This window comes from Opisthocomus hoazin, chromosome 6 (assembly GCF_030867145.1).
Source record: "Opisthocomus hoazin isolate bOpiHoa1 chromosome 6, bOpiHoa1.hap1, whole genome shotgun sequence".
NCBI classification, from domain to species: Eukaryota; Metazoa; Chordata; class Aves; order Opisthocomiformes; family Opisthocomidae; genus Opisthocomus; species Opisthocomus hoazin.
This window is the reverse complement of record NC_134419.1, coordinates 11,246,521-11,263,180: the sequence shown is the minus strand read 5'-3', so window position 1 is coordinate 11,263,180 and position 16,660 is coordinate 11,246,521. Positions and strand designations below refer to the sequence as shown.

At 39.4% G+C, this 16,660-nt stretch overlaps 1 protein-coding gene across 6 annotated transcripts in view; it reads left to right on the top strand.

Annotated features, from left to right (window-relative positions):
- MAST2 (microtubule associated serine/threonine kinase 2) overlaps positions 1-16,660 on the top strand; it is a 205,324-nt gene that overhangs the window by 26,858 nt on the left and 161,806 nt on the right. The window lies entirely within an intron of this gene.

The window sequence follows — 16,660 nt, the reverse complement described above, 5'->3', positions numbered from 1 at the left end:
ACAGTTTGGCACCACCAGGCTATGAAAAGAAACTTAACTCTGTAAAGTTCAAAAAGCCATGCATTTTTGTTACCACTAGTTTTGATTTCACAATGAAGTATTTGTAGTCTTAGCGTTTTCAGACATGCTATCATATTGAAATTCTTCTGATTTAATTGTATTGTGTCTTAGTTTGGTGCCTGTTCAGTAACTGCCTTAAATTGCTATTCTTAGCAGTGATGGTAGTTTGACTATATCAACAGAAAGGGAAAATGCTCATGTGAACTTGGCATCTAAGTATTTATCTGATGGGGATGAAAAAAGTAGTATGTTAAAATATAGGCGTGTTCTCTTGAGGCACGCAAATGCCTCGAAGCTTCATAGCTTAATGTAATGAAAATAACTGTGCTTTAAAAAAAAGCATTAGTTCTCAGATATTTAATTTGGAATACTAGTTTGTTGGTTAACAGCTGTGTACAATTCAGTGAGTTGCAGATGTGTTTGAGTGTTACAATGCTGCATATTACTAAGATGTATTTTCAGTTTGTCATGGCAGTGTTTTGCTGTCTATCAAATGTACTGATAAGAAATGCAGTGCCAATAACTTCTTTTAAAATAATTTTAAATTCTCTGCTTTTGAATTAAAGCAGAGAAGTTCAGCTATATATCCAGTATTTGTCCCTCTGTGATGGTGCTAGGTACTGAAGTATATGGTCCCTTTCCTATCTCTGTATACTTTATGGTGGGTTGTATGTTAATCACCGTTGCAGTTAATTAAGTTTAGAAATGAAGAATTTTTGTATGAAGTGGGCTTCGAAAGCAGTGACTTGTGAGCTGGCCACAAGATGAACACCTTATTAAATGCAGTGAGTCCTGGGATCTTGGAGCTAGTTACATGTTTGCAGCTGTTGTAATGTGCTTGTGGTATTGAAATACGTTTCACAAATTAGAATAGCAAAAGGTCTCTTGCCAGTATAATTAATCTCCTTTGAAGAATAGCTCTATTAAGAGATGAATAGATTCAGTAATGCAGAGTGTCATTTTAATATGCCAGCCTTGATTGCCAGAGCATTTAATTCTTTTATTATCTGTTATAATACCATAGGCAGATAGCTAGAGAGAAGTGGGAGCGTGGTACAGGAAAGCCAGAATACTCAAAGCTATGTGCATTGTTTCTGCTCCCTCTTTTTGCCACTGTAGGTATCGGTGAATTTCCCTTTGCTAAACTGCTTTGATGGCCTTCAGTAATGTGTGTTTTTACTTTCTAACCACCACTAATCCTACAGATTGTTTGTTGTGCTTAAATTGCATTCTTTTCAACTTTGAAAGTATCTGCAAAGCAAAAAGATAAATTAACAACAGCAAATCTATAGAAATTAGTTTGTAGCTTCTGAAACAAGATTGATAGCCAGGCTACTTATCAGCAACTACTCAAGACCTGGAAATACATCAAATCTTAACATGCTAAACTATATAAGCACAATTTATTGTTAGAAACTTTCAGCTGGTACATGTGTGATAGTCTGGATTAATGTATCTGCATAGCAGTTGCCACTAGATCCTTGACTTGAGAAAGAAACCAGGGCAGACTGAATGCTCAGTGCTGTCACTGTGGAATGATAGATGTTGATCTGATCTGTGTGCCTTCTAAATACGTGTGAGGATGACCTTCAGTTGATCATCTACTCTTAAGATGGATGTCTCTGATCCTAGTGATTGAATTCTGATGGGGAGTGTCCTATTTAAGACTTCTAAATCCCAAAGATAGCCAAGGAAATAATCAGAGAAAAAAGACATAAAGCATCATTGTGGGCATCTCAGCGGTGTTTTCTGCTCTCAGGACCCAAATACAGTAAAAACTGGGGGTACAGGGAGTGTGTGTAAAGTGTGTGTATAAGGAACAGAAGGATAATCATGTGGAAAATCTCTTATGACTTAGTTTGGGGGTTGCTTTACCTGAAATCTAGACCTGCAGGCACCCTGTTGTAAAAAAGGTTAGAACTTAGAGTATGTTTTGAAGGCAGCTGATGTGAATGACCAGGAATATGGATGCGTTCTCTTCTGAAGAAAGGCATGAAGAGCATCAGAGTTTGTTAATTTTAGAAAGGAAAAAGAGCTTGTGAAGAGAATATTGTGATTGTAGGGAAGGTAGATTGGCAATGTCCTTCTTGCAATTATTTTGACAAAACTCAATGTGAATGAAATTGATTGCCAGAAGCAATGCTGTAAGGTGTTAATTCTGCAGGGCTGGAGCATTTATGGGTGAGCAAGGGGTGATTTTCCCCTCATGTCTATTGTTAAGGACAGCTTGCTCAGCTGGAGCACTACACTAATGCTGAATATGTATTTACATTTGTGGAGAGAGATGAGGGTTTTTTTGTGTGTGTGTCCCACCCCTCACTCACCACAGAGAGCATCTCAAGCACTGTCTCCAGCGTTTTGCAAAGGAAGCCTCTGATGGTGTGCTACCCGTTAATTAGGACCACATCTTGTATGCATTGCTCACTGTCTAGTGCCTGGAAAAGTTTGAGATATTCCATGAATAAGAAACCATCCATGTTCCTTCTGCCAGCCATGGTGATGGGAAAACATTTGAAGAAGCCTGCCAGTGGAAAATTAGATACTTTTGTGAAAGAGATTTTGAATGCTTATTTGTGATTTTTTTTTTTTTTATACTTGCAAACTTCTGAACTGCTCCCAGTACTGACCCGAAGCTTACTGTACTCCTTGAGCTGAAAAACTCAACATAATTTCTGAAAATGAGTTTCAGGATTCTAGCCGGGTGGTTGTAGTTCTCTCTTCGGTGTAAACTTTCTTCCTTATATTCTGGACCACATGGTACATGGTTGGAGCCATTGCTTCATCTGCAGAGATGAAGTCTGCTGACTAAGCAGTTGGTGCTTTGTTAATCCTCTGATGCGACTTGCAAGATTTCCTTGTAGGGCCTGTCTCCACTTCAGAGAATAATTTCAAATGACTTAGGATTTTACATTCGCTTTGTAAGGTAACGGTTAAAACAAAATGAGACGATTGCGTATTTTTAACTGTTGTACAGAGTGCCAGATAGTTCACTTTTCCCTGGTCTGGTTCTAGAAGTGGCTAAAAAAAAAAAAGCGCCTTGGATTCGAGTAATGATCCGGAGGACAGAAAGGCTCAAATGTGATGACTGGAAACTACTGACAAGCGGGAGAACTTCCTGAGCTGGAGAACGCCGAGGCAGTGACGCTGCCTGCTCAGCCGGACAGATTCTGGACCTTTAGTCCCCAGAGCAGTGCGGGTCGGGCAGTGCCAACTGGAGCGGGGACAGCGGTCCTTGTCCTGGTGATGGGGGGGTCCTCGGCTCTCCTAGGACCCGTGTGTTGGAAACCTGGAGCCGAGGCAGGCTTCACACGGCGGCACGTTATCTGTGATCTCCAAGCTGGGGGATGCTTTTTAGGTGTCGGAGGGAGTATTTGCTGTTTGTTTTCTGAATGTTTACTCCTTTGCTTTTTTATTTCGTTTCAGTTCTGCTGGGAATAGACTCGATTGTACCCGGTATGCAAGCCTCCCGTAACGGCGTGTGCCCCCGGGGCGGGCGGCTGTTGGCTCGGGCGGGGCAGCTCCCAGCCGCGTCCTCGGGCCCGGCGGCGTCGGGGCCTCCCGCTGCCCCTCCCCGGGCCGAGGCGGGGCGCGCGCGGCGCGGCGCTGCCATCTGCCGGCGGCGGGGGGCGGCTGGCGCCGTGCGCGGCCCCCGGGACTGTGGGCGCTTCCTCGGCCCCGGGGAGTTGCGTGGGGCGGCGTGTGTCGCGGTCGCTGCCCGCGGGTAGCCGCGCCTTTGCTTAAAGCTGGAGTATGGGTTGGCTTCCTGTTTTAATACCGTACTGGGGCTTGCAACGTTCTCTTTCTGGTAACAGAGAGATGATGAGGTAGTTATGAATAAAAGATTTTTTAGAAATTGTTATTGGGAGCTAACTGCGTAAATCACTTTTGCTCGCCGTTTGCGGGCGCGGAGGGGTGCGGCCTGGCGGTGCCGCGGGCCGTGCCCCGCCAGGTGGCGCTGCAGCACCTGCGGGCTGCGCGCGGCGCGTGCCGCTCCAGCGCCAGGCCGGGCGGTGGCTGCGGGGCCGAGCTGCGGGGCTGGCGGTGTCCTGCGGGAGACCCGCGTTCGGTGGCGGCTGTCAGCTCGGTGCGGAAACCAACGATTCGGAAGACTCGAGGAGGTGCGGTGGAACTAGAACTTCGAGCTTCTTTATACTCTGCTTCAAAACCCCTCCTGGTCACAAAAGAGAATTCTGCCTCTGGGTCTCCTACTTAGTCCCTAGAGCTTTAATGGATTTGTGGTTTATTATTTAGGATCTCCGCTTTATGCAGGCATCTGGGTAGTGGCTGTTAATCTCACAGTGATGAGATCTTGGAAGGAATAGAGTTTGTAGTGACTAGCAGGTATCTGCCTTGTAAATTAAACATTAGTTTGCAAAGCACAATAGCTGATCTTCCACTGTACTCTCCATCTTCCTGCTTGATATGTATGCTGGCGGTGAGGTGAGTGCATAGATCTTACACTTCTGCCTCCTCACAAAAGAATTAGATGTAATCTATGTCTTTTTATTGAAAAACACAATACTAGTTGGGGGGACAAGTCATTAATGCCAGTTGTGCATCGAGCTACCTCCTGCTGATTGACTGGGTACTTGTCACAGAAGCAGACATTTGAATCTGAGGAGAAAACTTCATTTACATTTGTGCGCTCTGAAACATGCAGCTGCTCTTTTTCCCAAAATGTTTTGTCATAGATAACCTTACTTTTAGTTTGTATTTTAGGTGGTATCCTGTTGAGTATTTTTGTGTTGCTAATACAGCTGAAAATACTTTTGTCTGAGAATATGCTGATTAAGACCATGAATAGTTTTAGGGAGTACAGAACTTTCAATACTTGACTGTACAAGTAGAATTTAATATTTTTATATTGTTAGAAAAGCAGAAGATAGCAGAAACTATGGTTGTATGAATGAATGGATTTTATTACTGTATGAAGTCATGGAAATTGCATTTTAAAATAGCAGTTGTAACTGTGAGAACCTGGGATGGGAAGTAAGTGATTTTGAAATTAAAACCATGTAAAGTCGAAGTTTATGCTATACTAATTAAAAATTTACATTTACTGACACTGCAAAGTCTATGGGCGAATCTTTGAGAGTTTGGGCACGGTATCAGTTTTGGAAGATGTGGAGATAGAAGGAGATAGAGAATGAGTGTTGCTTGAAGAACTAAAGCAGTGTCCAGGCTTGCGTTTGTTTGAAGCGACTGGGTTTGAGGAAGAGGTAGGGAGCAAGTTCTAGACAGAGGGTTGAATGTTTTGGCATGAGCTGAATGTTAAAACTTGAAAGTAAGAACAAGGAATTGGAATCTGATAATGCGGAACAACGGAGAATAAGGCCTTTGCAAAGAAGTAAACGATATTGTAAGTAAACTGCAGAAGAGCTTCTCTGAATATTCTTGAAGTATTCTGAGTAAAATTCTGAGCACTGGGCAGTGTTTAGAGTGCTTGCAGAGACTTATCTTTGTCACAGCTTTAAGGTATCTCTGGTAGGAAAACTAAAATGCGCGTGCTGTAATTCTGTGTGTTTTCATGATAGATTCAGGACATGTGCTTTACAGTGGCATTCAAAACTGATAGTCCTGGTAGTTTTTTCACCAGTAAACTTCATTCTGAATAATTCATGTGTAACCGTGTAAAAGACAGCAAATAATTGTGATAAATTCTGTACTGAAGTAATATTAATATATCGTGCATATTACTTAAACACAGTCAGCATCTTGCTCTGAAGAAACTTCAGCGTATTACTTGAACACAGTCAGCATCTTTTTACTCGCTTCAGTTAAGTGAATTCCATTTTGGAGTGGACTCATTGGCTCAAAGGAGATTTTCATACTTGAAAGAAAATTTGAACACCCTTCTGTGTAACCTGATGCTTGTCATCGTAGCAAATACGAATTCATAAACTTGCCTTGTGATAATTGTTAGGCACTAGACTGTCAGTTTGAATGATTGCAGTTCTCATTATCTTCAGATGCTGTGTGTTATTTTTTTGTCTATGAATATGTTGAATTGATTTTTGGCACATGCAGTCAGTTTTGTTCCTGACAGCAGCACTATTGTAGGTGTAAAGTGAGAAACTGCTGTAGTGTGCATGGAAAATTAGCTTTTTTGCTTGGGGAGCTGTGGGGAACTTCAGATAAAATATGAAGAATTATTCAGACTGTCTTGAACACACATTGTCGCTGAGTGAGGCTTTGTTCCAGAAGAGTGGTGTTCTGTGGTTCTGACTGACCTCTATATAAAAACATACTGATGTAGACAGTAAAAATTCTGTTTTTTAATTTAAAATAGTCGAAAGCTGGCTGGTTTATTTTGGTGATTTTTGGCAGGTATTTCTGTAGAAACGCAGTGTGAGATGCCCACATTTAGTGTTATAATATGGCTGCCTTCTGTGTCTGGTAACACTTCTGGGTACTGTTGTCTAGGATATGATAATAGGAGGATCAGTCTTTAAACATGAAATAGTTTGTTTGCCTAAGCGTCTAGCTACTTTATTCCAGTAATGCAAACTGTTTTGAGCTTTAGGACATCTAAAAAGATCTCCTGTAACTCTTCCACTAAGCTTTGGAGATGTTCTAGAAATTAGTAGCATAACCCTCCATGTTTGGCTGCTGTTTTTTGTTTGGTATGTTTTCCTGTACTGTGTCATTCTGGTTTATCCAAGCCACGCAGTGTGTCTCTTCAGCCATCCAGACAGTTTCAGCTTGAGACTCGGTCATTGCTTGTTTTACCACTTGGAGGAAAATTGCAGTACAGTGGTTTATATGCTTCACCTCTGAATAGCTGCAGCTCAAACTCTTTCCTAAGAGTTAATCTAAAGTCCTCGTCACCTGGAGATTACTAGAGGGGCAGAGGTAAAATCTCTTGGCAGAGATAAGTATAGCCTTGTAAGTGAAACACAGTACTAAAGCCTGAGACTTATGCAACAATCCTGGTATCTGAACTTTGATAAACTAAGATACAGAGAAGTTAAGTCATTTGGCCATCAGTGGAACTGGGAGTTCTACTAGTCTACTGCTAGTCTGCCTAGCAGAGTTTCTGTAAAGCTTGGTTTATTAATGCTTGGAAAATACTTGAAGCTCACATGGATGGTGCTATGAAGTAACTTACTCCTGCAGTCGCTGTATATAGTGTGCCTGTGTCTTTCTCTTATATCTGATTGTGTTGAAGATATTTAGATGTTAAAGTCAATTGTTTAAAAGCTAGGGAATACTTTGATCTCTTACCTGGCTTTGATATGTTATTAATGCTAACCCGAGCATTTCTGCAGGAATTACAGGTTTTAAACTCTTCCCTGGTGGGAACTGCAGAGTCCTTGTACTGTGAGAACATGAGGTATGAAGTCAGAATAACCATTACATTAGCAAGCTTGATTTAGACTAAGTATCTGTAGTTCTTCCCTTTGTGAACAGAGACTAGGATAAATAATAGCCAGGCTGTTTTTGCAAAGCTTTGTTTATTATAGGAATAGATGAGGAGAATTCTTGTATAGTGCCGCTTTGGATTGATCAGAATTTCTTTCACTGAAAAGCAGTTGTGGCCAGCTAAGTACGTATAGTGCAATACTTGATGAGAGAGTACCTAATGTGTTAAACCCAAACCTGCTTACCTAAGCAGTTTTACGAGTAAAGACTGTGGAGCAACTGACTGAGGTGCTTATTGCTTTTGTTATTTATTGCAATGACCAGATTGCTATTAAAAAAAAAAAATTCTGTATACATGACGAATATAAAATACTGTCATGTTGTGACTATAGTGTGAGTATGCAAAAATGTGTGTCAATGTGAACTCTAAGTTATTGGCAAGAGGGAAATGTTTATAATAGAGGATTGAAAGTTGTGCAGGGTTTCAGATCTGTCATAAAAGGATGTGAAATGTAATTAACCTAAAATAACCTTTAAAATATTTTTTTTGAGCCTGATAAATTAAACGAGCTGTTGAGATAACTTAATGAGAGATTTTAATTTTGTGCCTTAAATAATATCCTATTAAAATCCTCAAGATTTTGCTTTGTGGTGGAATTCGCTGAGACATTTTCACAATGACCTCATGATTCAGTAACATTGTTAATATATTTGGTGCATATTTGAGGGGTAAGGTCTAGGTTAATGGCAGCATTTGTTCTTTAAGTGCTTGAAGCCACAAAGCTCTAATTGAAGATATGAATGCGCAAACCTCATTATTTTAATGTGGTCATATGGTATAGTGACAGTAAAAGTAGTTATATGATGAACTCCTATGGCAAGGTTCATAATTTGCCCATGAAAACAAATTATTATGTGAAACTTGGAATTAAAATTTTCTGCCTTGAAGTTTAAATAAAAACACAAAACTTCAGGTATAACATGATTTCTGTATTTGTCTTCACTCAAAATTGGAAATAAGTATGTGCATACCTTTAATATAGAGAATACTGCTATGTTATTTGTTTTAACACAAAGTTTCAGTGCATTCACTAAATTTTTCACACAAAGGCTTCTAGTTAGATACTTTGTTACATACTTGTTTCAAATAGTTAAGTCTGCAGAGGTACTTTTGGCAAATCTGCATCTCCAATTTTCTAAATATAGGTAATTGAACTAATTTAATGGCTGAGCTGTTGCCATGGAAAATACATAGTGTGTTTATCATAGTGTCAAGAATCCAAGGGTTGAAGACAAAGGTCAGAATGTTCATTACTGCTTACGTTTCATCAGTGCTGCTAACCTTGGTTGCCTGTTTGCAGCTTTGCATGCTGTGCTGTCTTTAGCGTGAGCTAGATCCTTTTTAAGATCCCTCCTGCCTGCTCTGATGTTCCTAAGCTCTCCTTTCCCTCCTGTGTTCTCCCAGAAGTGTTTATTTTTCTCTGTGGCTTCCTCTACCCCCCAAAAAGCAGGAAAAAAACCATCCTCACAGTAAAAATTAGTTCTTAATATTTGATGCTAGCCAGAAAAGTTGTGAATTTGGACTGGTTTGTGCACAAGTATACTTCTACTGTGATCTTCTCAGTCCTTCCCCACTCTAAATTCTTTGTGCTGTGGACTACTGGTTTGGGAATCTTAGTGTGAAAGCTATAGAGTTGTGTTTTGTATTACAGTTCAACTGTTGCTCAATATTTGCATGTCTCTTACCATACAGTTACTAGTTCTGGTACAACCTTCACTGTAGTATCTCCTTGCTAAATGAATGGTGTTCTCAATCATGGGCTTTTGATCCACAAGCTCTTTGACTTTGCTCAAATGACAGTATGCAATATAAAATTAAGTTTGTGGGTATTGTTAAATCTATTGATAACTGTTTGTTTAGTTTTAGGTAAGTTTTTGTTGTTTTGTCTTAAAATTAACCTTCTGAAAGAAAAGAGGAACAACTTGTAATATCGCATACATGCAGAACTATCTGAATTGAGAGGAAAAGGACCATGTTAACACTGTAAAATTCTATTGATCAGGCATCGGCATCAATCCTGATTAAACAGGCAGCTGTTTAAAGTGGTATATTTGACAATGACATATTTTTATTTTCTATATGCTTACTTGCCTGCTGACATGTTTATTTTCTCGATGTAATTTATGCATTGGGTTTAGAATGTTGCTGACTGAGAAATACTTAGACATAAAGTAGAAAGAAAATCAGACCTCCTTATGGCTCATATGAACATGTATGAATATCAGGTAATATCTACAAACAAAACAGTTGATTTATGTACTTACAATTCCAACAAATTGAATGCATTGTTTATCTTTTTTATGTGAAAAGTTGTTTAGAAATCAGTTATATATAGATTAGATTTAAAAAGAAAATGGCAGCACATCTTTGTATGGAGGTTTTGAAAACCTTGGGGGACCTTGTTCCATGTGGATTATTGTTAGACAAATCTGTGGTATCAACTTCCCTGGGAAAGTGTCAAGAATGGATTAAAACCCATTTAACTGGAGGCATGCTTGGCCATTAAACTTGGCTTTAGGCTTTGCAACAATGTGATAGATATCCCTTACTGTTCTAATTGCTGAATTCCTCTTTCCATAAGCAAAGGGTAAACTGCTGCTCTTCCCCCGGCTTACTATAAATTGCAGTAATTTCAAGGGAAAGGTATTGTCGTGCCTGACTTCTTCAGTGAAGTACATTAATGATGCATGCCCTTCCATCTGCTGTATGATTTCTTTTTTGTCCCATTATTAACAAGGCTTTTATCATCAAGCTTTGTTGTATGAAATCTCCATCTGAGAATAGTCATGGATGACCGTTAGTAATTGTTGGCTCCATTTTTCCTTGCACATCAGGAAATTTCTCCAGTAGTTTGGGGGTTCAAAAGTAGATAATCACAACTTCACATTCTGGAGCAAGCAGTGAAAGGTTGGTTAAACTCCATTTTGTGTTAAGTAAAATGAATGAAGTTGATTTTAACTCCATTTCACCTAAGCTACGTAACTGAGCTTACTCTTTTTGTTATAAGCTTCTGTTCTGTGTTGAATCCCTCAGCTCAGGGTAGTGGGAAGAGTTTAATAATGGTCACTACCCTTAAGTATACGTATTACATTTTGTAGTATGTGTTTTACAGATAATTACTTTAATCCCATGAGATGCTCAGATTCTGACATGGCTATGCTGAGGACTGGCTGTCTTATTTACACGCAGTTCTGTGCCCCAATATGGTGTCCTCAAAGTATATGGGAAAGGTCAAAGAGGTTGAGGTTGTGGCTGGGTGGTGCTGCATGTTTAGAGACCGTCCTCCCCACCGGTGTTTGAAACCGACATCAGCAAGTAGCACAGACCACCTAAGCGTTGAAACTTGCATCTAATTAAGAAGTAGTAATCTGGGGTCTGCATTACCCATTGTCTGATGAGGATAGGTGATGCTGACTGCAGTGTGCCGAGGAGGATCGGACACTGTAAAATGAAATGTTAGTGGGAGACTTCTGTTACCTACATGTAGACTGGACATATGCCACACTGGGACATGATGAGAGTAGACTTCACATGTTCAGTGACTGTTTCATAAGAGAGGTCAAGCTCTAGCGAAGAGCCCATGGGAGGAGAGGTAACATTGCTTTTATCCTTGGCAGTGTTCCGTTCTGGTTCAAAATGTAAGTCAAAAATGCTGAATAATGTTATATGCATGACTGTTCTGTTGACACAGAATGGTCATATTCAGTAGCAACTCTTCTGACAGCTATTTTTAAGAATTGAATTGACTGGCAGGTTCTTAACCCAGAAAGTTTTGCTGTTTCCTAGAGATACATCTTTTTAGAAATGTAGTCTGCAGGCAAGTTAAAAGCTCTGAACAATTCTGATGTCTACACCTTTACTTTATCAGCAGAGGTAGTAATGCAGGAGGACGGGACAGAGAACAAACTGCTACAATAAACTGATGATGCTGATGCCTCATGAATTTGAGGTATATTTAAAATTGTGCTGCTGTTGTCATGTTTGTGTTTTGTCCATTGCAGCTCACACTTTCATCTAGTTGTTTCCTACATCAGTGACTTTAGAAGGAAACCTTAGGAGACAGGGGTTTCTTCAGCTTCATTACCTATTCTGGAAAGAGCTTCTCCTTCCCTTGAATTCCACCTTGACTGTACAGATATGTGTCCTGCTATGAGATCATTCTGTCAATACAGGCTTGTTTACTTCACAACTTTGGCAATTTCGGAAGGCTCCTTTCAATTTTAAACCACCCACCTTTTGCATTCGCAGATTATTTTTCAGCATAGAACTGTGGATTGCTGCTGGTGATTGCCAGTGTTTTTCTTCTATGAAGACCTAATGTTTTGGTAGAATTGCATTTGCTGTTTTCTAATGTAGTTTCCTGCATTAATTTGTTGCTTTCTGGAATCTGTCAGGCTCAGTATGATGCCAGTCTTCTGAGAAGCTTCTTTTGTTGACACATTTAGAAAAGGCTCTACTTCTTTCACAGAAAAAATTTTCTCTAGGGATACTGCCAAGACTCAGAAGACCAAGAAAACTTACGGCTTTGTATTTGGGTGTAATCAAACTGGCACTCATCATCATTTTGTCTCTTTTAAAGCTGGAACAGATCTGTAAATGAATACATATTTTTGGCATTGGCTTAAACCAAAGTTGAAAGTAACGGTGTAAATGATCATGGTTGTCAGAAACATTGAGCAGTGGTAGGGAATCTAGGTTTCTGCAATTGTTCCTTCTTTCCTGGTAACTTTCGAGGTGCTGGCCAATTTCATCCAGGCTTGAAAAGAAGAAATGTCAAAAATAATTGTAATTGCAATTTCATAAGAATTGGAACTGAGTAGGAGACACCCCCTCATGTTCTCTGAGAGACAGTTCATTATTTATTGTGGTTTGGCAGCACTGGTTGACACTCAGATATGATGGCGCTCTATTAGCTGGGGGAGATGCTTTCTCCAATTTGGTGAAGGTAAAATAGGAAAGCCAGAGTTACCTGTGTAAGGACTATGGGAGGGAGCACGATGACAAAAAGACAAACTTGAGTCTCTAGGAAACCGGGTGTCTTTGATTCTGTTGCTTGAGAAGCAGCTTGTTTATATTGCAGTACTGAAAGAATCTGACATCTTTCTGTTTCCAAAAACATTGATGTTAGTGACCTAACTCCTAGGCAAGGTTGGAAGGACAGCTTTTGAAATGCTTCTTGTAATGCTTCCTTGCCAGTTTGGCATATTACCTTTACTGTGGAAGGAATGGCGGAATGCTATTCCAGCAAACTGAAGATCTTTCCATGTGCTGCCTTCTGTGGTTGTCCTACGCTGAGACTGCAGTGCAAGGTTAGCACAAGGTGTGATGGGTGTCTTTCCTGGACTGTACATCTGACCTTTCAGAAAGGTGGGGAGGGAACCCTCACATTTTGGTTGTGCATATTGGAGCAGAGCATACTTGTGGCATCATCTGCAGTTTATTTCTTTGCTTTTCATTACTAAAGACATTAGAAAAATTAGTATTCTACAAGCTTGAAAGAGAGACTATTATCTAATTGGCTTTTGGTTAGGAAGATACTGATTTCTAGGTCAATGTAAAACAAATGAGCATTTAAATTGAAGAGGAGCAGCTGTTCCAAAGCCCCTTTCCACAGTGCCTGGTTTTGTTAAGGATAATTATGTCTAATTTTAAATTATGATAGCTCTGAGTATTGAGCTTTGCCTTGTTACATCCACTAGCTCATTCTCCTTCATCAGTAAGAATGTTCCATCATGGAGCTAGGTTTCTGATTGGATTTATTTTCCTGGGCCTTTTGAATTATGAAGAGAAATACAGCTTTAAAAATGGGGTTTTCAACACTCTTGTGCCAATGTTACCATACTCCCATATTATTTTTTGAGGTCTCAGAACAGATATAGTGTTCTCCAATTCCTGTGGAAAGATACTACTGGGAAAATACATATTTATGCAAACAAGTAAGATTTTTTTTTTGTTTGTATTTTTAGTTTGAAAATGGAAATGTTAGACTCTAGTGCTGAAAAATCCAGGAAAGCTCTTGTCAGCCCTTGGAAGGAAACATATGCCAAAGATGTCCTGTGGATTACATACTGCTTGTTTCAGTTAACACATTGATGTTCTCTGTTAGTTCTTGAGACAAAAGATCAGGTGACAATTCAAATGATGCATGAAAATAATGTTTCAATTTTTTCTGGTAAGCTTAGATTTTTTCTTTTTAAATAAAGAAAAAAAGATTTGAACTGTTAAGTTCAGTGTTAGATTAGTAATTCAATAAGATGTCCGAACACTTTAAAGACCATATGTTGTAAATGTATTGCTGCTGCAATGAAGCACATTTATTTTTATGAAATTATTGTTACTGAACATGGCAGTATTGTAGTGTCATGCATAAGAATTGTGTGTTTGAATTGAATTTGGAGTAAAATATAACTATATAACTAATATAACTATCAAGAAATGTAAAATATATAATTTTTTGCATTTTAATTTGAAATCCAAGCATTTTTTTACCTGCTAGCTTTGTGGAAAGAGGTTGTCTTCACATGCCTTTTAAAATAATGAATGTCACACTTTTCCTCTGAGAAATATTCTTTGAGGCTCTAAGTCAACATCTCTTACTGTCTTTTGTTTCTGTTCTCCTGACTAAATGTAATAGGTTCTGTTAAATAAAACCAAAAAGGTTTTACAGATTGCCAAATTATTATTATGCATCTGCTTTTTTTGAGGAAAAACAGCTCTCAAAGAAAAATAAAAAACAGGAGAACTCATAAAACTGGGAGGTGTGACACAGATCCAGAAGGAGAGGAAGAATCAGAAAAAATATTTGGTGTTGTGCTGTATATCTTTGAAATCCTGAAAGAATTTATCCTTTTTCTTTCAGTTTTTGTTCTAGTTTAGTGGATAAATGTTGGGAAAAGGGATATCTATAAAAAATCAACAGCTTTTAACTTGTCTAGAATTTTAAGGGGATGGCAAAATCATGAGAAATGAATAGCAAAATTTTGTCTGGGACCAGAAAAGGAAGAATAAAAATCTGTTGAATCCATCAGCAAAAAAACTGCTGTGAGATGATGTCTCCCTGGATATCAATGTAAACTTGGTCTGGTATAGGCAAGGAGAGTAGAGCAGGGTAAAACCCTCTAACTCCACATATTTTGGCTTATCAACTTCAAGTGCTTATTTCAAAAGCAGTGTTTGAGTATATATCATGTTGGTCTTCAGCAGGCAAAATAGTACAATCTTTGGAGGCTTGTCCAAGCACTTTAATGTCAGCTGGAAACCAAGGTAAAATTCAAGGTATATTGAAATGAATTGCATGTGGATTAAGTTGAAAAAATATATTCAGTGTTGTAGACTCTGTTCTGAGCAGAATAATTAAAGAAAAATCAGTTGTTAACTTTCATGGCTTTTTTCGTAATGAGTATGTGTGACAGTCTAATTCATTTTTTGTAAATGTTACGCTAGTGTAATAGAAGAGGTTCCTTGTTTTGCGAAGCATTCAGCATTTGTTCTGAAGAACTGAGTGTCCAAAATTACACAGATCCTATAGATAGAAGTGAGAGATACAAATACAGAAAATACAGTGAAATACATCTTGGTTTAGTCTCATACCTCTGCAATTTCTTGTTCTGAAAACCCTTTAATTCTGTAAAGGAAGTGCTATCTTTATGTAACAATTGTCTAGCTTGTACTTCAAAGTCAAATATAGCTTTATTGATGAAGTAATAATCGGAAGCAGAAAAGTTTGGGAAGAGTTTACAGAAAAGGCAAGTATGTACATGCGAACCACTGGTGCTGTGGTGAGGCTGCAAGAAGAGTGCTGCTAGCCAAGAGTGTGGAGGAAATCTTATGTATAGTAAAATTTTTGGGGTATTTCTCAGCGTGTGCTTTCATGAGATATGAGATCCATCTGTAATTTGTAGCTTTTATGGAACCGGTTTCTATGGCAAAATAACTCCTGGGCTAACTGGGTTCATGACGTGTGTCCAGGCAGCCAAGGCCAACGGCATCCTGGCTTGTATCAGGAATGGTGTGGCCAGCAGGAGCAGGGAGGTGATCGTGCCCCTGTACTCGGCACTGGTGAGGCCGCACCTCGAGTACTGTGTGCAGTTTTGGGCCCCTCACTACCAGAAGGACATTGAGGTGCTGGGGTGTGTCCAGAGAAGGGCAGTGAGGCTGGTGAGGGGTCTGGAGAACAAGTCTGATGAGGAGTGGCTGAGGGAACTGGGGTTGTTTAGTCTGGAGAAGAGGAGGCTGAGGGGGGGACCTTATTGCTCTCCACCCTGAAAGGTGGGTGTTGGTCTCTTCTCCCAAGAAACAAGCAATAAGACAAGGAGAAATGGCCTAAAGCTGTGCCGGGTGAGGTTTAGGTTGGATATTAGGAAAAATTTCTTTACTGAAAGAGTGGTCAGGCATTGGAACAGGCTGCCCAGGGAGGTGGTGGAGTCACCATCCCTGGAGGTGTTCAAAAAACATGTAGATGTGGCACTTCAGGACATGGCTTAGCAGGCGTGATGGTGATGGGTTGACAGTTGGACTTGATGGTCTTAGAGGTCTTTTCGAACCTTAATTATTCTATGATTCTATGGTGTCTTTCCTGTGGGATTCTTAAAACTACAGGTTTTGTTGTTTCTATAAACTGTTCAGTAAATATCAATATGTTTCATTAGGGAAACATGTAAGAATTGGTATTGGGTCCTTGAGCTTTGGGTTTGTTGCCATTGTGAATAGAGGTATTCATAGCTGATGTTTCAGTCTGAATGTCTTTAAAGCGTGAGGGTTGTTTTAAATTAAGAGAATCCTGATTTTGGTAATGTCATCTAAATGTTTGCTAAACAGAAATTACACTTCTTCAGGTTTAATTTTGCAGCGTATCTTGAAAATGGCTTATCTGACTATTGAAGAAAGTGTTTCGTTTAAAAATGGTATTGTATTTGAAATGTAGCATCAGACCAGCTAGTTTCTGTTGTGTTCTAATGGTGGTTTAACTTCAGACCAAGACTGTTTGCATAGTGAATTCAAAATTATCTGTAAGTATTAAAGTTTAATTGAAGAATTTTTTCCAAAGATAGTTAGCTGTCAAAGGGGCTTGAGACAAGGAACTTGTTTCTGCGTGGAAGCTGATGTCGCTTCTCAATATCCCTTCTATGGTACAGTATGAAAACAGTTGGTCTGTAGATGAATGAACTCTTTCCTCTA